Source organism: Saimiri boliviensis, chromosome 9 (genome assembly GCF_048565385.1).
Source record: "Saimiri boliviensis isolate mSaiBol1 chromosome 9, mSaiBol1.pri, whole genome shotgun sequence".
Classification (NCBI taxonomy): domain Eukaryota; kingdom Metazoa; phylum Chordata; class Mammalia; order Primates; family Cebidae; genus Saimiri; species Saimiri boliviensis.
Genome location: NC_133457.1, coordinates 113,144,487 through 113,169,080, shown reverse-complemented (window position 1 = coordinate 113,169,080; position 24,594 = coordinate 113,144,487). Strand labels below are relative to the sequence as shown.

The window sequence follows — 24,594 nt, the reverse complement described above, 5'->3', positions numbered from 1 at the left end:
GAAATCTCCTATTGGACAGATTGTGAGGGAGGTAGGTTTGCATGATGCCATTCCTAACTTGACTTTTCTCTTTGACTTAGTGAGTTTGGGGTTCCCAAGTTTATTTTCCTTTTACATTGTTGTTTATCTTTTACTCTGCCTAATTTATAAGTTAAAATTTACTGTAGATGTTTATGTATAGGAAAAAACAATGTATTTAGATTTTGGTACTATCTGCAGTTTCAGGCACCCACTGGGGAATTTCAGAACGTATCCCTCCAAGATAAGGGAGGACTACTGTATGATTCATAGCACAGTTTCGGATTAATCACGTGTGATGCAGTCAAATGCTTGATGGTTATATGGGGCCTGGTTTGTGGGCAGATGACTAGTGGGAGGTGTGTTATTTTGCCCATTTAAGATTCAAGTTGGGTTTTAAGTTACAGTTAAGCACTTTGTGTCTTATACAGTATGTATAAAATAATGCTTTGAAATGGCTGATGATGAATGTATTAAAATGGCTTGTCTTGTACTGAAACCTGAAATGTAGATGAAAAGGTTGTTAAACATAAGAAGGCAGTCAGTACTGATTGTCATTGTCATCTACCCCAGTACATTCTAAATGGGGTAGATAAACAGTAATTCTTTTTTTTTTTGTTTTGAGACGGAGTTTCGCTCTTGTTACCCAGGCTGGAGTGCAATGGCGCGATCTCGGCTCACCGCAGCCTCCGCCTCCTGGGTTCAGGCAATTCTTCTGCCTCAGCCTCCTGAGTAGCTGGGATTACAGGCACACGCCACCATGCCCAGCTAATTTTTAGTATTTTTAGTAGAGACGGGGTTTCACCATGTTGACCAGGATGGTCTCGATCTCTTGACCTCGTGATCCACCCGCCTCGGCCTCCCAAAGTGCTGGGATTACAGGCTTGAGCCACCGCGCCCGGCCAGTAATTCTTATATATTGCTATTAACATAATTTCTGATTTTTGGTTAGAAAAATATTTAGGTTAATGGCTTTCTTGTTAGTTTCAAATTTATGATAAAAGCTGTACCTTATGTCTTGAATCTGCCAATCTTTGCTTTGAGAGATGGTTTTTGCTGAAGCTACAATAAATTGTTTCATCTTTTCTAAAGAGGGATGAGGAAATGTTTACTTTGTGAAATTGGAAAACCATGTGGTGGTGTGGAAAGTAAGTGTGTTGTTCATAAACAGCTAGTCTTGTGCTTCATACTATTGGCTGGAAGGTAGAAATAAGCTTGCCTCTATTGCTAAGACTTAAAAAATAAAAGCTAGGCTTCTATTTGTTGATGTCTGGATGGGGCAACTGGAATCCTTCATTTGGTTCATGCTTGTGTGATTGTCTGAATGAGAGAGTGGGAGGAAGCTCAATGTTTTGGTTTTGGTGTGGGATTTTCTCTTCCGTTAATTTGGCATACGTGACTTTCTCATTCTGATTTGAAGTATTAGAAATGTGAAGATGTGTGTGAATTAGAAGATTGGGATTTATCTGAATTTCATTTGGCACTAAGGAAAATTAACTTTAAGAGCTACTTTTTGGGTTGACTTTAGGTTCAAAGCAGTTTTTTCCTTAAGAATTTCATTTTGTTGTGGAAATTTTCATTTCATTTCTTTCTTTCTTTCTTTTGAGACAGAGTTCTGCTGTGTCCTCCAGTCTGGAGTGCAGTGGCACCATCTCGGCTCACTGCAACCTCTACTTCCTTGGTTCAAGTGATTCTCCTGCCTCAGCCTCCCGAGTAGCTGGGATTTCTGGTGTGCACCACCATGCTTGGCTAATTTTTGTAGTTTTTAGTAGAGACAGTGTTTTGCCATGTTAGCCAGGGTGGTCTCGAACTCCTGACCTCAGGTAATCTGCCTGCCTTGGCCTCCCGAGTAGCTGGGATTATAGATGTGAGCCACTGTGCCCACTAACCTCAAAAACAGGGTCAGTTTATTTAATCAGGTAACTGAGCCTTAGGAGTCAGACTTTGCTAAAAGAAAACAGTATTTTTTTCCACTGTCCTGAATATAAGATTAAGGAAATAGGATTTGGTCAGATCTAGATAACATTTAATAATTTCAACTGTGTTAAAGACAAGTAATTTTTGATGAGACCATGAATTTGCCATGAAAAATATAAAAGGGAAAGGGATTCCTTCCCCCTCCCTCTAAACAGAATGGAACATAAGCACAGGTTTAGGCTAATTCATAACCTGGATTTTTAAAGCTTTTACATAGTTGGGTTTCATATTTCTTCAGATGTCTTACCAAACCAGGTATCTAAATGAGTGTTTTTTTCTGTTTAAAAAAAAAAGGACTTGTCCCCTTCCTCTTTGCCCTCCCTTAATCACGGGGTTCCACTAGAATACAGATGGGTGGGTAAAGAAGGAAACTTAGCGTTAGCAGCTCCACTGAACTGGTATATGGTAGAGGAGGGTTGAAACCGTTGATCACAGTGATGTTTCAAGAGGATTTAAGCTTTCTCATTGTTCCGTCCTTCATTTGAACCCTCAGAATTTAGAGCTGGAAGTCTAAGGGCAGGCGTCCCTGCAAAGGGCAGACCTTCCAGGCGGTGCTCCCTTGAAGGCGCCACTGCGCTTGAGGAGCAGATGCCTTGGCTGCTGTAGTCAGGTACTCTGGGAGCAGACATTGATTGCTTGGGTGTGTAGCACCTGTGTCCGTTTTGCTCCCCTGGCCTTGTCTTCTGATAGTCTTTTGCTAATTTCTTTTTTTTTTTTTTAATTAACCACCATCAGGATCCAGATGTTGCTAATTTCTTTAGCTATTTATGTCAGCTTTGACCAAAGTCCATTGCAAAGCTTACAAGGGAAAGGAGGCAACAATATCCCTTTGAGGACATATTTTGACACAGATTTTGTGATTTTTGAATAGTTATCATTCCTCAGTAGCCACAAATTAAACAACATCAATCTAATTTTGGTATTATCAGTTTATTATTTCTATAATTAAAATAGTAAGACCATCTGCATAGATTGAAGCTATAGTTTCAGGTTGTATTGTATGTGTGAAAAACTGGCTTTTCATTGTGCAGTTTGAATAGACTTCCCAGTAGATTATTTATTTAAGCTGTGACATCAGAAACATTCTAGAATGAATCATGTTTAATTAGGATCTAACAAATGTTACCACCTTTGTTCTGTTGAACAATATTTTTAAACCACTAAATCAACTTGATTGATAAAAGGAAATTACAGTAACTTATAACCCTTTCATCACAAGTGTTTTCACTTGCTTCCGTCTCATTACACACACAGATATTTGAAAACTTTGCACCTCAGGAATTGCTGGGTTGAGAGAAAAAGGATGGTAGCAATTTATTTTATTTTTTTTGAGATGGCGTTTTGCTTTTTTTGCCCAGGCTGGAGTACAATGGCGTAATCTTGGCTAACCGCAACCTCTGCCTCAGCCTCCCAAGTAGCTGGGACTACATATGCATGCTACCATGCACAGCTAATTTTTGGTAGAGACGGGGTTTCACCATGTTAGCCAGGAATAGTCGCCATCTCCTGACCTCGTGATCCACTCACCTCAGCCTCCCAAAGTGCTGGGATTACAGGCCTGTGCCACTGTGCCTGGCTCCAGTGGCAAGCAGTTTAATTCTGTTTGTGCTAGAATAATCTTTTAACAGTCTCTTTGCTATAAGATCATTTCCTGGCTAGTTCTGTTTTCCCCACTATAATGAAACATGCTTGCTATCTTGACATAAGGTTATTTCTGGCAAGGGATTCTTGAAAGCTATGAAGAAAACATACTTGCTGTCTTTACCAATAATGTGGAAAACTTGATGGGAAATTCCAGCCCCTTTGATGTCAAATCTACTTAATCTCATTCCTTTACCATTTTAATAAATTTAAGTAGAAGAATTTCAAATTTCATTAAATGTTACAACAATATATGTAATTAGTTTTTTTCCTTCCATTGTATTCCACAAAGTAAAGCTTTTTGAGAAATAAAGATCTTCTCGGAAACCTGTTTGGATTTAGTGATTATTTTTCTCCTGATTATTATTGTTTTTGTTAAGAGTGAGTAATCTTTGAATGATTGAGAGTCTGTTAAGACATAGGTCAGATTGCCGGGTGCGGTGGGTCACACCTGTAATCCCAGCACTTTGGGAGGCTGAGGTGGGCGGATGACTTGAGGTCAGAAGTTCGATACCAGCCTGACCAATATAGTGAAACCCCATCTTAAAAAAAAAAAAAAAAAAAAGACATAGGTCAGATCAATTGAGCTGGACCAAAGAGTTGGGCTGCCCTGGTCACATAATGTTTACTGTGATTATTTCTGTTGTTTCTTCATACATGGCTGTGTGATACAGCTTGCCCTTTATATCTGTAAAGGAGTTAAATCTGTGGTTAATTTGTGTGGCTTTCTCTATCGGGCTTTTCTAGCCCTTCGGAAGTTCCCACTTGGAAGCATTAGACATAATGGAAACTCAGGGTATTTCTTTGCTTCTGAGTTGGTGGAAATAATTAGATTGAAACTCAATGTGTTGTTTTCTTTTCCCACCCCCATTCTTCCGAAATATATCTGTGCCTTCTTTGCCGCGTTTACTGCGAGAATGAAGACCATTCTCAGCAATCAGACTGTCGACATTCCAGAAAATGTCGACATTACTCTGAAGGGACGCACAGCTATCGTGAAGGGCCCTAGAGGAACCCTGCGGAGGGACTTCAATCACATCAATGTAGAACTCAGTCTTCATGGAAAGAAAAAAAAAGAGGCTCCGGGTTGACAAATGGTGGGGTAACCGAAAGGAACTGGCTACTGTTCGGACTATTTGTAGTCACGTACAGAACACGATCAAGGGTGTTACACTGGGCTTCTGTTACAAGATGAGATCTGTGTATGCTCACTTCCCCATCAATGTTGTTATCCAGGAGTATGGGTCTCTTGTTGAAATCCGAAATTTCCTGGGTGAAAAATACATCCGCAGGGCTTGAACAAGACCAGGTGTTGCTTGTTCAGTATCTCAAGCCCAGAAAGATGAATTAATCCTTGAAGGAAATGACATTGAGCTTGTTTCAAATTCAGCGGCTTTGATTCAGCAAGCTACAACAGTTAAAAACAAGGATATCTGGAAATTTTTGGATGGCATCTATGTCTCTGAAAAAGGAACTGTTCAGCAGGCTGATGAGTAAGACTTTAGAGTTGTCCAGCTACAGAAACAAGATGCCTATCATAGCTAAGACCTACTTGTGACCGGGCGCGATGGCTCACGCCTGTAATCCCAGCCCTTTGGGAGGCCGAGGCAGGCGGATCACAAGGTCAAGAGATCGAGACCATCCTGGCCAACATGGTGAAACCCTCTCTCTACTAAAAAATACAAAAATTAGCTGGGTGTGGTGGTAGCACGCCTGTAGTCCCAGCTACTTGGGAGACTGAGGCAGGAGAATTGCTTGAACCCAGGAGGCGGAGATTGCAGTGAGTTGAGATTGCACCACTGCACTCCAGCCTGGCTCCTGGCGACAGAGCAAGACTCTGTCTCAAAAAAAAAAAAAAAAAAAACCTACTTGTGATATTTAAATGATGCAATAAAAAACCTATAAATTTGGAAAAAAAAAAAAGAAAGATACCTGTATGTACAGAATGGGAATACCATTGCCGGCATGCAGTTTCTTCTTTTCTCCAAAGGTGTTTATATTAAATAGTTCTGCTATAACATGGTATAAGCATTCCTAACAATTACCACACTATGCCAATTGCTCAACAGAAGCCATAGAGATAATGAAAAAATTGGAGTTAGGTATAAAACATTGAAAACTGCATTAGTTACTCATCACCCAAAAAAAAAAAACCTAATGAAAACAGCAGCACAGGTGTTCACATGTTAAATAATTAAGGAATACCGCAAATATGGCACTTTGAAAAAGTAAACCTGTGGTTTCCTCATAGAAGTAGGCATCAGAAGGGTTGCAGATTCAGTTACTATGAAGTGGTGGAAGGAGGGTTATCTGAAATGGCACTGAGAGTTGTAACATCAGATGTGTGTGACACTCCCTTGGTGAACTGAGTGGCTGGTCGATGCTTGAGGTGTGTGTGTGTCTGTCTGTCCAGCTGGGTGTAGTTTTCTGGGTTTTCCTCATGGATGAAGTTGTGCATATGCAAAGACAGAGTTCAGGTTATGCTCGTGTTGTTCCCAGGTATATCAATTGTGTTAGAGCAAACTTCCCTTCCCTTTCCTTTTTCCCTCTTCCCTCTCTTTCTTCTCCTTCTTCTCTTCTTTTTGAGACAGGGCCTTGCTGTGTCACTGAGGCTGGAGTGCAGTGGCATGAACACAGCTCATTGCATCCTTGACCTCCTGGGTCCAAGTGATCTTTCCACCTCAGCCTCCCAAGTAGCTAGGACCAGTAACTAACTAAAATTTTTTTTGTAAGGACGAGGTCTCCCTATGTTGCTTAGGTTGATCTGGGCTCAAGTGATCTTCCCACTTTGCTCTGCCAAAGTGCTGGGGTTACATGTGTGAGCCACCATGCCCAGACTTTGATTTCTTTTTGATTTAGGAAGAGGGAGTTACAGTTTTCCCAAGAAAGTTATAGATGCCCAAAGAGATGGTAGCTGTGAAGCCTAGGTAAACCCATTCTTTTTTCCCATCTAGGCACATTGCCTCTATACAGAAGGCACTTGGAAGTATGACGAACATACTTTCTCTTTTTTTTTTTTTTTTGAGACGGAGTTTCGCTCTTGTTACCCAGGCTGGAGTGCAATGGCGCGATCTCGGCTCACCGCAACCTCCGCCTCCTGGGTTCAGGCAATTCTCCTGCCTCAGCCTCCTGAGTAGCTGGGATTACAGGCATGCGCCACCACGCCCAGCTAATTTTTTGTATTTTTAGTAGAGACGGGGTTTCAGCGTGTTGACCAGGATGGTCTCGATCTCTTGACCTCGTGATCCACCCGCCTCGGCCTCCCAAAGTGCTGGGATTACAGGCTTGAGCCACCGTGCCCGGCCGGAACATACTTTTTCTAACTTCTTTCTAGAAACGAATGTGAGAATTAGGGTATTAATAAAAAGTACATATACGTAAGCTGTCTGATGCTTTTTAAGGAAGAGTGGCTTAGACTTCTGCTAGCTTACTCAGTTGGTCACTTCATCTCAGTTATTTTTTGTAAATCTAATAAGGTGGCTAATTATGGAAAGTGAGGTGTCCATCCTGTCACTGAGTTATTTTCCAGGTGCAGAGATTAATTTTGTTTTGCTTTTGTTCCCTTTAACTGTTTGTGGATAGGCATTTGTGTGGTTGATTTCTGGGATTGAGAAACCTCACCTTAGGCTACTCCTTATGCAAGGATACCTGCCCTGGAGTCAAACTGGCACCTTAACCTCATTTGCACTGCTCTCTAAACCTCTAGGGCCCAGCTAATCACCTGAGCAAAAGAACACACTCTGCCCGCAGGCTTTTTGAAAATGCCTTAAAAAGGGGTGGGGAAAGTAAGCTTGTTTCTTGATGGCATGTAGCCATGAATAGTAAAGATGTTTATACTCAGAATTTCTAGACTCCTAGAAATCAGATATAGAGAGCTTAGTCATCTAGCTGGGGGCCTTTAAAATCACTCAGCAAGGTAGACACTGTGTTGTGTTGTTAAGGACAAAGGGAATTCACCTGCATCTTGGAGAGAGAAACTGCAATGAGCTGTGGAGCCTAATAATTCTTAGCTCTTGACCCCACTGTGCAACTTACTGGTTTGGTGACCATTCTGTTCCAGCTTAGTTTCTTCATGGAGATTGATACTAGTTTCTACCTGATAGTGAAGAACTTAGCAAAGTCCCTGCAGTGGCAAGCATATCCAATCAGTGTTACTGCTACTGTGATTGATACTCTGCCAGTTGGGAGATTATAATCTTAGATGTGTTTTCAAGATGAATTCACAAACACAGTCATACACACATTGCATAAGGACAGGGATACATCCTGAAAAATTCGTTGTTAAGCAGTTTTGTCATTGTGGGAAAATCATGGAGTGTAATTACACCAACCTAGATGGTATAGCCCATTACATCCCTAGGCTGTATGGTATAGCTTGTTATTCCTAGGCTACAAATCTGTACAGCATGTTACTGTACTGAATACTGTACGTAAGTAAATATTTGTATGGCTAAATATATCTTAACAAAAGGTATAGTAAAAATACAGTATTATGATCTTAGAGGACCACCGTTGTATATGCAGCTAGTCATTGACTAAAACATCATTATGCAGCAAGTGACTCTGTAAGATACAACAAGATTTGAAGAATTGCATCATTTTGGATAAATTTTTTTGGTATGTGTCTAATTTTTCAAAAACATAATTGAGCTTACATTATATGTACAGTTTTATATACTAACTAAAAATCTTAAATGTGGTCTGGAGGCAAAGTGACAGGTTTTCAGTGGAAAGAATATTCAAAATTACTGGGCCTATGTATATTTTACAGATGGGAAAACAGACTCATGGAGAGGTTTAAAGGATTTACTCAGCCTCCTAGGCAATGCCAGCACTAGAATTGAGTCCTAGTCTAGTTGTTATTCCAGGGATTTTCACCAGTTCATATCAGGAATTCTCATGAAGTTGGCAATGGATGATGATACAGTGATACCAAGATATTTTCTATTGTTTCTGTTTTGTTTTGTTTTTTGAGACAGGGTCTTGCTCTGTCACCCAGGATGGAATGCAGTGATGTGATCATAGCTCATTGCAGCCTCGACTTCCTTGGCTGAAGCGATCCTCCCGCCCCAGCCTCCTGAGTAGTTGAAACTACAGGCACAAACCACCATGCATGACTACTTTTTTATATTTTTTATTTTTGTAGTGACAGCTGTTGCTTTGTTACCCAGGCTGGGATATTTTCTTTTGGATGGGAGCGAAAGGCTTGTGTGTAAATAGAAACAAAACAGCACTCTCAGCCACGCGCAGTGGCTCATGCCTATAGTCCCAGCACCAGAGGCCAAGGCGGGCAGATCACAAGGTCAAGAGATCAAGACCATCCTGGCTCACATGGTGAAACCCCATCTCTACTAAAAATACAAAAATTAGCTGGGCATAGTGGCGTGCACCTCTAGTCCAAGCTACTCAGGAGTCTGAGGCAGGAGAATCGCTTGAACCCAGAGGCAGAGGTTGCAGTGAGCTGAGATTGCTCCACTGCACTCCAGCCTGGCGACAGAGTGTAAGACTGTCTCAAAAAAACAAAACAAAAACAAACAGCACACTCAATATATCTATTGTTTTTTTTTTTTTTTTTTTGAGACGGAGTTTCACTCTTGTTACCCAGGCTGGAGTGCAATGGCGCGATCTCGGCTCACCGCAACCTCCGCCTCCTGGGTTCAGGCAATTCTCCTGCCTCAGCCTCCTGAGTAGCTCGGATTACAGGCATGTGCCACCATGCCCAGTTACTTTTTTTTTTTGTATTTTTAGTAGAGACGGGGTTTCACCACATTGACCAGGATGGTCTCGATCTCTTGACCTTGTGATCCACCCACCTCAGCCTCCCAAAGTGCTGGGATTACAGGCTTGAGCCAGCGCGCCCGGCCATCTATTGTTTTTATAAGGCACACTACAGTGAATACATTTAAACAAACCAAAAAACCAGTAGGTGAGAATACTCTGAAGATAGTGAGAAAGCATAATTGTAGGGAACATAGTTTTTGAATGGTTTAGTTGCTATGTGATGCCTCTTTACAGACCTGGAGTAAGTGGGAGGCTAAGGTGTGCTATTGGGAGAATCAGGTTATATGTACCTTTGGCTGGCAGCAAGGATAAATCAGGTACAAAGGGCATTCATTGTGGCTTCATCATCACAGTGTGATAAAATCAATCATTTGGGGATTTTAAAATTTTTTAAAAATTACTATTTTTTTCTCCCCATTCCCCATCTCCACTTGGGGATTATTATAGGTAGTCACTGCCTAGGCTTTTGTTTTTTTGCCAATATCTTTATTTTGGATTATAAAAATAATACGTTTAGTGTATAACATTTGGGAAATACGGCAAAGCATAAGGAAAATAAAGATAGTCGAAAAATCTCATAAACCAAAGATAATATACTGTGAACATTTTGGTACTTTTTCTTCTGGCTCTTTTAGGAGGATATGTGTAATTTTTCAAAAAACATAATTGAGCTTATATGTACAGATTTATGTTAAAAGTGTAGTCTAGAGGCAAAGCAACTGTCAGGTTTTCAGTCTTGTAAGAAAATGCAGACTCTACCATATAACACAGAAGAACACGCTTTGGTGTGTGGGTTTTTTTGTTTTTAAGACTGTCCCTCTGGCTGGAGTGCAATGTGGCAGTCGTGGCTCACTGTAGCCTTGACTTCCTAGGCTCAAGCGATCCTCCCACCTTAGCCTTCTGAGTAGCTGGGACTACAGGTATGTAGTACCACCGAGCCTGGCCAATTTAAAAAATTTGGGGGGGCTGGGCGTAGTGGCTCATGCCTGTAATCGCAGCACTTTGGGAGGCCAAGGCGGGTGGATCATGAGGTTAAGAGATCAAGACTGTCCTGGCCCACATGGTGAAACCTCGTCTCAACTAAGAACACAAAAATTAGCTGGGCATGGTGGCATGCGCACTGGGAGGCTGAAGCAGAATCACTTGCATCTGGGAGGTAGAGGTTGCAGTGAGCTGAGATTGTGCCACTGCACTCCAGCCTGGCGACAGAGCGAGACTCGGTATAAAAAAACATTATTATTATTACTTTTTTTAAAAAATGGAGACAGGGCTTCACTGTGTTGCCCAGGCTGGCCTCAAACTCCTGGGCTCAAGCAGTTTTCCCACCTCTGCCTCCCAAAGTGTTGGGATTACAGACGAGAGCCCCTGCTCATGGCCTGGCAAGTACTTGATATAAGAGTAGTGTCTAAAGCTGGCTGATTGTCCTGCACCTTTGTTTTTATCATAATGATTCATTTTCCCCATCTATAGCTAGTCTCAAAAATTAATAATAAATTACTTAATCCTCCAGGAAGTTTCATGAAACACCCGGTTGATCATTTACTGCTCTTACCTGCTATCTGTTAAATAATCTGGGACCAGAACACAGACATAATCTCCTAATTTACATTAAGTTATCTGGCTGCCAGTTAGAGCCAGGTAACTACAGTTCACTGCAGAGACAGCAATTCATTCTTGCCAAGAAAGGATTCCATTTGGGGATTCAGTTTGGTTGTATGCGGAAGAGAAAACCAGGTATTCAAGGAATATAAATTACAGACAAATTGCAATTTCAGGGTAAGGATTCTCTGCTAGAATATTTTGTGCCTCCATGAATTCATAAAAATAGAAATTTAGGGAACAAGAATACCCATGTTGAACATACCAATCGGTGTACCTTCTTTGGACTAAATATTTCATTGAAAGATACTGGCAATAAATTAGCTATTAGATTGATCATCATTTAAATGCCTTACATACATTTAAGGATGTAACTTTTTTTGCAACTTTTTATATGTAAGTATTAAGTTTAGCTTCAGGAATATGGTTTCATTTACTTTTTTTTTTCCATTTTTTAAAAAAATTCTCATTTACTATTTTATAATTAAAATATAATTGTCCCTTTTTTTTTGAGTTGGAGTTTCACTCTTGTTGCCCTGGCTGGAGTGCAGTGGCACAATCTTGGCTCACTGCAACCTCCACCTCCCAGGTTCAAGTGATTCTCCTGCCTCAACCTTCCTAGTAGCTGGGATTACAGGCACCTGCCACCACGCCTGAGTAATTTTTTTGTTTTTAGTAGAGAGAGTTTTGCCATGTTGGCCAGGCTGGTCTCAAACTCCTCACTTAGGTGGTCCTCTTGCCTCAGCCTCCCAGAGTGCCGGGAGTACAGGCGTGAGCCACTCACTGTGCCTGGCCTTGACACTCATTTTGTTCTCTCTTTTGGCATGCCTGTTAATTTATATTGAAAACTGGTCATTGTATATAAAAATATTGTATCGAGCCTAGATGATTTTATAATATCTAGATGGCTCATACCATTTGCTAGGCAAATGGAATGGGGGCTGGTTCCATGTATCTTATCTGAGCTGACCACAGCAAGGGCGTGGTTTTGGTCAGGCTCCGTCTCTTTTAGGTTTGCCCATACTCTTTGGAAGTATCCTGCAGGAGTCCTGGCTAAGAACTGGGGCCCTTCCCCCATGGTGTGTCCTGAACTTTAATCTTCTTCTTCCCAGTACATGGCATTGGTGAAAACTGCTGTGCTAGTCAGAGGCTTTCTGCTTGGTTTCAGCCTTCTGACCTGTGCATCTTTGGGATTTTGTAAAATATCTTCAGGGAAAACACTTCGTTCTTTTCACAAGAATCCTGGGCCCTTGTTTCTATTTTTGTTTCTTCAGGCCTGAGATCCTACCATGAGCTCTACTGGTTTCTCTGCCGTGAATACTGGCCCTGGTCCTGTGCCCAGGCTGCCTGTCTGTTTCCTCTGCCTCCGTCCTGGCACCTAGAATTGGCAAATGCCCTGCGGGGCAAAGCAATTGCAGTATGTTGGCTTGCTCCTAAAGGGTTTACCCTTCTGGATTGTGTCTCTTCAGGTCATAGTAGCTTCAACTGCTCTCCAAAGTCTTCAGATTTTATTTTATTTTTCGTCTTTTTGTTTTTTTTTTTTTTCCTTTTTGTGGAGAACGGGGTCTCACTATATTGCCAGCAGGTCTCGAACTCCTGGACTCAAGCTATCCTCCCCTGTCTCTGCCTCTCTAAGAGCTGGGGTTACAGGCGTGAGCCACAGGGCCTGGCTGAAAGTCCTCAGACTTAAAAAAAAATTTTTTTTTTTTAAATTTTCTTTGGCTGTTGGAGTTGTTTCTCTGATGGATCTCTGGTCTGCCACAGTGTTCAGTCATTGCCAGAAGCAGAGGCTACTTTATGCAAATTTGCACATGTGCATTGTTCCTTATGTTGCAGAAAAGATGATGCTAGTCTGTGCTCCATTTATTAAGGAAGAAGTATTCAGTTTACAGCAAATCGAAAAGAAATGATCTGTTTTTTAATCCAATAAATGTGAACCATCCAATAGAAACTTAACATTTATGCGTTACTACCATACTTTCTGTCTGACAATGTCAGTGGTTAATTTAAAAGTCAGGCCAGACTCAGGGGCTCATGCCTGTAATCCCAGCACTTTGGGAGGCCGAGGTGGGTAGATAATGAGGTCAGGAGATTGAGACCATCCTGGCTAACATGGTGAAACCCTGTCTCTACTAAAAATATAAAAATTAATTGGGCATGGTGACTTGGGCCGAGGCAGGAGAATCGCTTGAACCCAGGAGGCGGAGGTTGCAGTGAACTGAGATCACACTACTGCACTCCGGTCTGGTGACAGAGCAAGACTCTGTCTCAAATGAATGAATGAATGAGTGAATGAATGTATTAGCACAAAGAAGTTAAGAGATTTATCTAAGGCAGAGTTTCTCAACCTTGGTGCTGTTGACATGCTGCGTTGTTGTTGAGGCTATCCTGTACGTTGTAGCATGTTTTGCAGCCTCTTTGGCTTTTACCCAAGAAATGCCAGTAGCACCTCTCTCCACTAGTGGTGACACCAAAAAATGCCCCCAGATATTGCCAGGTGTGCCTTGGGAAGCAAAAGCACCCCTAGTTGAGAGCTACTGGCCTAAAGGAAGGGATTAGTTTTCCTAATTTGATATACTACCAGAAAAGCAGAATTGGATTTTAAGTCTCTGACCATTGGACTGACTATATGCCAGCTTCATTTTTTTTTTTTTTTTTTTTTTTTTTTTTTTGGTAGAGATGGAAGTCTTACTCTGTCACCCAGGCTGGAGTATAGTGGTGTAATCATAGCTCACTGCAGCCTCGAACTTTTGGGCCTAAGGGATCCTTCCACTTCACCCTTGTGAGTCACTGGGACTAGAGGTGTGCGCCACCACACTTGACTTTTTTTTTTTTTTTTTTTTTTGGGGTAGAGACAAGGTCTTGGTATGTTGCCTAGGCAGGTCTCTAACCCCTGGCTTTAAGAGATTCCTTGCCTCGGTATCCCAGAGTGCTGGCATGAGCCACTACACCTGGCCCAGCTTCATTCTTGACTGACAATTTGATGGTAAATTCTAAGGCCTTAAAATGGTTAAAAAAGTAAATGGATTTTTTTTTTTTTTTTTTTTTGGAAGACAGAGTTTTGCTCTTGTTACCCAGGCTGGAGTGCAATGGCGCGATCTCGGCTCACCGCAACCTCCGCCTCCTGGATTCAAGCAATTCTCCTGCCTCAGCCTCCTGAGTAGCTGGGATTACAGGCACGTGCCACCATGCCCAGCTAATTTTTTGTATTTTTAGTAGAGACGGGGTTTCACCTTGTTGACCAGGATGGTCTCGATCTCTTGACCTCGTGATCCACCCACCTCGGCCTCCCAAAGTGCTGGGATTATAGGCTTGAGCCACCGCACCCGGCCTTTTTTTTTTTTTTTTTTTTTAACTATTGGCTTGCCATCTGTGAATTGGGAACTTAGGTCACTTATTCTAGGATTGAGAAGACAGACTGTTGGTCTCTAGGCAGTAGTGTTACATCCTGTGTGTGATGTCTCTTGGGCTTCTGCAGAGCAGTTGTTGCAGTCTGTCTTTGTTGGATCTAATGCATGTACAGCAGTTCTTAAAAACTGACAGGAGCAAACCAACACAGAGAAATCTACTCAGAATATAAGTAACCATTTGTAATGTAAGGTAGGAAGGAAATAAAGAGATCAGAATTAGGGCTAAAACTAAGGGAGAAAAAGACAGCTTAGAAGAAAAATGACTTAGAGTGGACAATTTTGAATGACATGACACTGCCAAAAATGATTTAAGCTGTCAGTTTCTTTTTTTCTTATTCTGCAGACATTTTCCGGTTTTCCAAATCATTCTGCTTTGATGCCAAATGTCTTGTTAATAATGTATGGCTTTTTTATAGTACTCCCTTCCCATCATGCCTCTTAGGTGCTGAATCAGAGGAGATTGTTACAGCAGCAGCTCAGGAGAAAGGAGAAATCCCTTTTCAGTGCTCAAATACTACCTTTTTGTGAACATTTATCTTGTAGCAAGCTTTTCACTTTAAATACTCTAAAGCTTCAATTCAGAGGATGCACTTTTCTTACTCTTAAAGAAGAAGACTTTAAAAACTATCTAAAAATGTCTAATAATGTGAGGTTTTTGAAAGCTCTTAAAGGCGGGTCTGAATATTAGTGTGAATTGCATTTGATTTCCAGGACAATAGCTGTTGTTTTTCTACTTTTTTACCTATTGTCTGGATATGACTCTTCCGAGCCCCTAATTTCTATTCTGTAAAATTTAAGATAATATTTTCACATCGCCTTTATAATAGATAGCTATAGGAGACAAACAGATAATTGAGGAAATGGGACAAAGGATTGTTTGATGAGTGCTGGGATCCAGGCTTGGATCCAGCATTTTTCTCCCCTACTGTTTGCCAGCCCATTGCATTCTGGTGGCCACTCAAAGGCTAACCTGTGAGACTCAGCAGTTGCTATTCCTACTGCTTTCAAAGGCTGCGCTGTCTGCATCACAGAGTTGTTCATTTTCTGTTGGTTAGGAATGCTGTGTTGTGAAGGGCCCTGGTAGAGGGAAAGTAATTTTTGAAGCCCCTGGGTGTGTGTTATCAGTTGAGAGGAGGTACCCACTGCACCTGCTGAAGCGCCTTTTAGAGACGGTAGCATGGAGAAAGTGTTCTTAGGTAACATAGAGGAAGTTTTCCTAGGTCTGTGGTATACATGTTAGTCTCTTAATCATGTTTGTCTTTAAACTATATAATACATCTTAACAAGCTTGGTAAGTCAGTTCACCTCATGGGGAGTGGTGTGTTTAAGTACATAAATCAGGAGTTTCCTAGAGGGACAGTATTCTTTGTCATGGAGTTGTAAGGTAATTTAGAAATTGTTTACCTGTCTTCACAATCAGAATAACAATATTGGTGAAAATAAAATGACAGCATGGAAACTATCTGTACTATATTCACAACTTTTCTATAATTCTAGAATTACTCTAAACTGAAAGACTTATACAAATAATAACTGAAGGCCCCCTCTGTTCCAGTCACTCTGGAATCCACATTTGTTATTTCAAACTCTCCTAAGACTGTAAGAAGTTCAGTCATGAGCTCAAGATCACACAGCTAAGCAGAGTGGGGACTCAAACCTCTGTGTTAGCTGAGTGAAAGTCTAATCCTACCTCGTGTCGCCTGTGTTCACTGGGGAACTGAAATGGAATTGTTTGAACAAGGACATGGCTCTTCAGTGTGTGGTTTAAGTCTGCAAATATGCCTTGATTTCATTCTATTATAAATCAGTAGCATTGTATGGCATGCATACAATGATTTTGCATGCTTGTGTCTTTGGTATGTGGCCTCTTTCAGTTCAGGGACCAACTTTTTCTTTTTCTTTTTTTTCGAGATGGAGTTTTGCTCTGTCGCCCAGCCTAGAGTACAGTGGTGCGATCTCAGCTCACCGCAACCTCCACCTCCCAGGTTCAAGCAATTCTCTTGCCTCAGCCTCCCAAGTAGCTGGGATTACAGGCGTCCACCACCACACCTAGCTAATTTTTGTATTTTTAGTAGAGATGGAGTTTCTCCATGTTGCCCAGGCTGGTCTTGAACTCCTGATCTCAGGTGATCCGCTCACCTGCCTAACCCTTCTCCAAAGTTGAAACTTTCAACCATTAAACTATTTACCTGACAAATTAGCTTAAAGATAAAAGGAAAACCAGAAAATACCTGTTAGACCAAACAACACATTTATGTGCAGATAGTTTGCAACTTCTAAGGAGAACATTATTTGTGAAATAAAAACAATTTATTTCTAGGATAACTTTTATTATTTGAGTTTTAGTGGAGAATTTGTATTTGTTGTATATAAGCATATGTCACCTTTCCATATACTTTTTTCTCCCTCCCCAGAAACAGGGTCTCTCATTCTGTGGCCCAGGCTGGAATGCAGTGGTATAGTCACAGCTCACTGCAGCCTTGAACTCCTGGGCTCAAGCAGTCTTCCCACCTCAGCTTCCCAAGTAGCTGGGACCACAGGTGCACATCACCATGTCTGGCTAATGTTTTTTTATGTTGGTAGAGAAGGGGCCTTCCTATGTTGCCCAGGCTGGTCTTAAAGACCTGGGCTCAAGCAATCCTCCTGCCTTAACCTCCTAAAGTGTTAGGATTGCAGATGTGAGCCACTGTGCCTGGCCTAGAATTGGAATCTTGAATTTTTGCCTTAGGCTCACTGACAGGGTTCTTTCAACTACATTTAACAAATGTTTATTGGGCTGCTATTATATGCCAGGCACTGGTATACCTGAACAAAACATGAAAATCCTGCTGGCATGGAGCTTATATTCAACTTTTCAACTACATTTAACATGTATTTGTTTGGCTGCTGCTAATATGCGAAGCACTGTGATACATGAACAAAACAGATGAAAATTCCTGCTTACATGGTGCTTATATGCTAGTGTGTAGGTGTGGTCAGACAAACTAAGAGGCAAATTGTGTGTCCCTTTAGGTAATTAGCGCTGTGGAGAAGCAGCAAAGGAGGAAAGTGGATTCTTTGGGGGAGTGGAAAGAGGAAAATTAGCAATTTTAAATATATTGTGATTAGGGAAGGTCTCACTGAAGTGAGGACTGAATAAAGGTATTCAGGAGGTGAGCAAGCAAGCCATGTGGTTGTCTGGGCAGCCCTGCCAAGAGAATGGCTGGGGCAGTGGCCCTTGGTGTGAGCCTGCATGGGATATCTTCAGGACAGGACAGCAAGAAGGCCAGTGTGGCTGGAACAGAGCGAGTAAGGTGCAGAGCTAGAGAGATGAGGTCAGAGGGATAAAGGAAATCATTGAAGAGCTGGTATAGACAGACTTGCTCTGTAAAAGGCCAGATGTAAACATTTTTGACTCTGCAGTTCATAGCAATGATTCAACTTCGTCTGCAGTGCTGAAGCAGTGGTAGGCAGTGTACAGACAGACACAGGGTATCCAGCAGTGCTGTATTCATACTGGCAGGCACTGGGCAGGACACGCATCTGACTCTTGGTTTAGAGCCTTGTCAGCCATTGTCCAGAGTTTGATGTATATTCTGAATGAGATGAGAATTCGTTGGAGGGATCTGGCTCCGTTGTCAGGTTGTAGTGAGGGGATGTAATCGCAGCTCACTACAACCTCAACCTTACAGACTCCAATGCTCCTCCTACCTCAGCCTCCCAAGTAGCTGGGACTACAGGTGCAAGCCACCATGCGTGACTAATGTTTGTATTTTTTGTAGAGACGGGGTCTTGGCATGTTGCCCAAGCTGATCTTAAAACTCCTTAGCTCAAGCCATCTGCCCACCTCAGCCTCCCAAAGTGCTGGGATTACAGGTGTGAGCCACCACACATAGCCTTCGTTGGAGGTTTTCAAATAGAGGAATTAGAAAATTTGACTTCTGTTTTAAAGGGATGCCACTGGTTGCCTAATTGAGAATGAACTGACAAGGAATGAGGGTAAAAGTGTAGAGTTACCATGAACCAGGGTGGGAAGACTGCAGTGGAACAGGTTTGTGGGTGGGAAGGACAGTGATCTGGCTTTGGACAAATTTGGGATAACTGGCTTCTGAGTGGAGATGATGAGGCTCTTGGTCTACAAACCTGGTGCTCAGTGCAGAAGTCAGGGCTCAGTGTAAGAATTTGGGAGTGTCCAGCAAACAGGTGGTATTTAAAATCATGAGACTAGATGAGATTACCAAGGGAGTGAGTGTAGATAGAGAAGAAGTTCAGGGTCTGAGCCTTGGGGCCCTGCAGCATTAAAATGAGAGACACTAGTTTGGGGCTGTTTTGTCACTTTGGGAGTGTTGATTCTTTGATTCTGATTATGAATGCATGTAGCACTTTTATATGGATTTTAAATACAGAACCTCAATGTCTTTCCTGCTAGGTTTATTATTTACCACCTATTTTTTTCTTTAGAGATAAGGTCTTGCTCTGTTGCCCAGGCTGGAGTCCAGTGATGTGATTATAGCTCACTGTAAGCTAAAACTCCTGGGCTCAAACAAACCTCCAGCCTCAGCCTCCAGAGTAGCTGGGACAGGTACATGCCACCACATCTGGGTAATTGTTTTTGGTAGAAATAAGGTCTATCTATATATGTATATCTTTATCTATATCTAGATATCTATATCTATCTATCTATCTATCTATCTATCTATCTATCTATCTATCTATCTATCTATCTATCTATCTACCATTTTAGGCTGACCTACATATGGAGCAGCCATTCTTTTATTTCTTTGCTTTCTTAATAAACTTGCTTTCACTTTACAAAAAAAAAAATAGCACTTAAATCATGTGAAGTATGCAGTTCAGTGGCACAAACTGCTGGAAGTTACTAAATTATAATTCTAGTTTTTTTTTTTTTTTTTTTTTTGAGGTGGAGTTTCGCTCTTGTTACCCAGGCTGGAGTGCAATGGCGCCATCTCGGCTCACCGCAACCTCCGCCTCCTGGGTTCAGGCAATTCTCCTGCCTCAGCCTCCTGAGCAGCTGGGATTACAGGCACGCGCCACCATGCCCAGCTAATTTTTTGTATTTTTAGTAGAGACGGGGTTTCACCATGTTGACCAGGATGGTCTCGATCTCTCGACCTCGTGATCCACCCACCTCGGCCTCCCAAAGTGCTGGGATTACAGGCTTGAGCCACCGCGCCCGGCCTAATTCTAGTTTTTATATATAGTTTTAAAAAATTATGGTAAAATATACATGACATAAAATAAAACAGGCCATTTTCAGCTGCCCTGCCTGTGGATTGGCCATTCTTTTATTTCTTTACTTCCTTAATAGACTTGCTTTCACTTTACCAAAAAAAAAAAAAAAAAAAAAAATCATTCAAATCATTTAAAATATACAATTCAGTATTATGCAACCATTACCACTATCCGTTTCCAGAACTTGGTTTCTTCATTCCAAACAAACTCTGCACCTACTAAAAAGTAATTATTAGTCCCCTACTCCCCAGCCTCTAATAATCACCATTCTGCTTTCCGTGTCTGTGAATTTCCTTATTCTAGGTACCTCAGTTAAATGGAATCATATACCATTTGTACTTTTGTGTTCTGGCATATTTCACTTAGCATGTTTTCAAGTTTCATCTGTGTTACAGCATGTAACAGTGCTTTTTAAATTTAAATTTTATTATTTTAATTTTGCTAAACATCCTACAGTGCACATTAGTGCTTTTATTATTATTATTATTTAAAACAACCTCTTACATCGAGTCGTATTTCTAACAGGAATTCTTTGCTGCAGCAAAGGTCTCCATAGCTCAGCATTGTGTTCTAAAACACTCATGGTCTCTGTGTGCAGAATGCTCTTAAGAGCTTGTTGAAGTGGCTCTTCAGCCCATGCAGCCCTCTTATTTGTGATACTAGTAAAATAACGATAATGCTATTGAGTAGCTGGATAGTTTACTCTCTGGCTAATATGATTTGATGGATTTTATTATGACATTTTAATCAAAAGATACGCTTGTCTCATTTGTAATAGAAAACCTGAAAAAGTGAAAGTTTAAAGGCAGCAATCAAGTCAACTAGATTTCTTCTGGAATTGTGATAAATGTAATGAAAATTATCTTGGAGAGCATGATTTTACTTTTTGCTCATTTGATAAATTGCTGAGCATAGAGGCCAAGTCCTGTAATGTTTCCCTGTTGCTTCAAGTTAGGTATACTGAGAAAACTCAGTTATTAAATATTTGCCATATTTCCTAAATAACCTGTGTATTCTTTGCCTGATAACAGCAGTTTTTATGGCAGTAGTGTGTGTTAAAGGAAAACCTGGCTCTCCTTTGGGGTTCAGGAGTCAGGTCCACCGAAAGGTCAGCTGACATGTGAAACAAGGTATTTGTTTAACCAACTTTCAGTGTTGTAGGAAAGTCTCATTAATGTTCTTGATTATGGTGCTAAAGAATGATGAGGGATGAAATGAAAATAAATTTTTAGCTTCGATTCAGGAAAAAAAAACAACAATGACCAAACCAAAAAAAAAAAACCCTTTTTAGTTAAAAAAAAAAAAAAAAAAAAAAAAAAAAAGGAATAAAATTAGAGGCAAGAGGTTATTTTTAAGATGCAGCCACAGTTCAGTCTAGTTTCCAGTAGACCTTTTAGGTCATTTCTCATAATTTATTGAGTCATCCCAGCAGTTCTGAAAACAGTCAGCTATAATGAAAGTTGAAAAGGAAGATCATAGTATCCATTGTCCTCTCCTTTTGTAACTGTGATTAACTTTGGATCTTGGCTTTCGGTTACCCTTCCTTTCCTCAGCCCCTTTTAATATAATCATGTGGTGGGCAAAGGATTAAATTAATATATCTAGGAGATTGGAGGGAACTTTGCTTCCTGCTCCAGGAACCCTGGGAATTTCCCCCAGTCCCCATTACCAGTAACAGCACTAACAGTGTTTATATTGAAGTGGATATGGAAGCCAAGGATCTTCAAGGTCTTAGTAGCATGCCTAGTAGTGAGCTGTTAAGTCAAATCAAAGCAGCGATTGAATCTCAGCTTGTTTTTCTATAAAATGAGAGTAATAGCCAGGCGCGGTGGCTCAAGCCTGTAATCCCAGCACTTTGGGAGGCCGAGGCGGGTGGATCACGAGATCAAGAGATCGAGACCATCCTGGTCAACATGGTGAAACCCCGTCTCTACTAAAAATACAAAAAAAATTAGCTGGGCATGGTGGCGTGTGCCTGTAATCCCAGCTACTCAGGAGGCTGAGGCAGGAGAATTGCCTGAACCCAGGAGGCGGAGGTTGCGGTGAGCCGAGATCGCGCCATTGCACTCCAACCTGGGTAACAAGAGCGAAACTCCGTCTCAAAAAAAAAAAAAAAAAGAAAAAAGAGAAAGAAAAGAGAGTAATAATACCTATTTTATCAAAGATCATTGAAACCTTTTAATTTTTAATCTTCTTGATTAAGGCTTGTGCTAGGAGGAAGTTGGAGAGAACGTGTCCTTACTACATGTCTGTCTACTCCCAAAGCCCAGAGAGCACCTGGATGGCTTCCAGGGCTCAGTGATTATGTATTTTATGCATTAGTAGGCTTGTTTCAAGATAACTTGGCCAGATAATTATGAAGCTTGTCCTTCAGTGGCAGCACGCACACCGGCAGGTGTATCCACAGAAGGACTCATGGCGGGTGCCTGTCTTGCAGCTACAATAGCAAGACATCTCTGTGCTTGGAACAGTGAGACGTGAACTCAGGAAAAGGCCTACATTCTTGTCCAGCCAAGTTATTGTTTACCTGTCCTGGACTATAAATAATTCCATGACATGTGTCCAATCCTGTGTGAGTTCCGGGGTTGGGTTTTCCTTTCTATTTTGATTCCCTTGAACTGTCTGCAAAATTAGTAATCAAGTTGACCTTCATCTTTTAATTTATCCCAGGACTCTAGGCCTTGTGTGCTTGCCGTATCAGGAGGGGTGAGATCAAGGCCCACTTCCAGTGTCATTTGATTCTCTACCCTGCCATTCTCTCTGTTCTGAAGAAATAAAGTTCGTTTGCTCTTTGTCCTAAGTTGGAACATGTCTTTTAGAGCACATGCTAACATATGATTTAAAAGATATTTCAGGCTGAGCGTGATAACTCGTGCCCATAATTCCAGCATTTTGGGAGGCTGAGGTGGGCGGATCACCTGAGGTCAAGAGTTCAAGAACAGCCTGATCAACCTGGTGAAATGCCATCTCTACTAAAAATACAAAAATTAGCCGGGTGTGGTGGCGCAGGCATGGTGGCCTGTGCCTGTAATTCCAGCTATTCAGGAGGCTGAGGCAGGAGAATCACTTGAACTTGGGAGGCAGAGATTACATTGAGCCAAGATTGCTCCACTGCACTCCAGCCTGGGCGACAGAGTAAGACACCATCTCAAAAATAAATACATAAATAAAAGATTTCACCTCTCACAGCCAAATACAGATGTATTTTTTTGGGGGGTATGATTTTTTGTTCTGATTATATGTAATTTTTGGTTTATCCTTTCAACTAAGAAAAAAGCAATTTCCATTCTTTATGCAGACAATTCTACTTTAGAAATAGATTGTGAAGTTTTCATGTATTCATTTTACCATTTGTTCTTAAGAAGGCTTACTTTAACGTAATTACCAACAAATGTTTGCATCTGGTATTTGGGATCAGCGAATGATGTGAAATGGGGATAAAAATAGTAAGCATTAGCCAATGCCAAGTTGTCAATGATTTAAATAGTGCTATCCTGGAAATGCTGCTTTGGGGGAGCTGGAGCGGAGGGGTCGTGCTGGGGGTGGTGCGCAGAGGGTGGGTGTTGCAGGTAAAAGATGGTTCTAAGCACCTTGTTAGGCTCAGTTTCTTTTTTTTTTTTTTTTTTTTTGGTGGGGGGGCTCAGTTTCTGTAGTATTATCTTAGGGCTAGACTTTTGGAATGGGTTATATTTGTACTTCAGTTTGTATGTGGTTCATACTTGTACCTTGGAGGGTATGGTTATTGACAACTGATTCCCTGTGGTTCCCTTTACAGCCCATGCTCGCCAGATACCATTAACAAGTTGTACCTTCTGATACCCTAAGGTTTTTCTGAGAAAGCTGCAGCAGAAATACCCCAGAGAACAAATAAGTCAGGAAAAAAAAAAAACAACATTTAAAGATAAGTACAGTGGCCTAGTGTGTAATCTTAGCACTTTGGGAGGCAGAGGTGGGTGGATCACCTGAGGTCAGGAGTTTGAGACCAGCCTGGCCAATATGGTGAAACTTCATCTCTACTAAAAATACAAAAATTATCTAGGTGTGGTTGGCGCATGCCTGATATCCCAGCAACTTGGGAGGCTGAGGCAGGAGAATCACCTGAACCTAAGATTCGGAGGTTGCATTGAACCGAGATTGCGTCACTACACTCCAGCCTGGGCAGCAAGAGTGAAACTGTGTCTCAAAAAAAAAAATTATATATATATACATATATATATATGCACGCAGGCACATACAAATATAAGCAAACACATCATGGGTATTGTAATGTCCCAATCCCATAATTTTGGAATGATTGCATAGGTGGAATACAGAAGTAGTCCCTACTTTTCAGCATGACTCGCCTTCATTACTCACCAAAAAACAGCAGCACTGGTCATCTTAGTTACAGAAGATGTGTGTCATTTAAACATGTTCTTTTAAATAGTGAAAGCTAATGCTTTATGGTTTTATTCCGTGCCCCCTGCCCTCATGCCTCCACGGGCCAGACAGGCAGTTCACCAACTTCTCTCCAGTTGTGCATCCCCTTCCTTCATGTGACTTTCAGGTAGTTTATATGCGTCTGCTCTAGTCCTAGAAAGGTGGGGCCTTCATTCGCAGTAGCCAAGAGCAATGGGCTTTCTTAAGGAAGAAAGAGCTCAGTTGGCAGATATATCTTGAGTTGAGTTGTGAAGGCACTCATTCATCCCTCTCTGTTTTTGATGGGATTAGTACAGTCTTCAATCAATAGCTTAACTTCATCTCTGCTTTTATTACTGCTCCTAGCATAAATTTTTAGCACAAATGCAGACACAATCTCAGAAAATTACGTAGTGTCCTGCTGTGAGCATCATTTTCTTGAGTGTGTGGTGTTCTAACCACAAATTAGCAAAAGACACTTCAAGAAAGTCTGTGGATTCATTTAGAGGGAGTTTAGAAAGTTGTAGTCAGTGCTGCC

General features: G+C 41.3%; 1 protein-coding gene and 1 pseudogene across 2 annotated transcripts in view; both read left to right on the top strand.

Annotated features, from left to right (window-relative positions):
* B4GALT5 (beta-1,4-galactosyltransferase 5) overlaps positions 1-24,594 on the top strand; it is an 88,221-nt gene that overhangs the window by 15,725 nt on the left and 47,902 nt on the right. The gene's annotated exons all lie outside the window — the stretch shown is intronic.
* LOC141585711 (large ribosomal subunit protein uL6 pseudogene) overlaps positions 900-24,594 on the top strand; it is a 39,142-nt pseudogene continuing 15,447 nt past the window's right edge.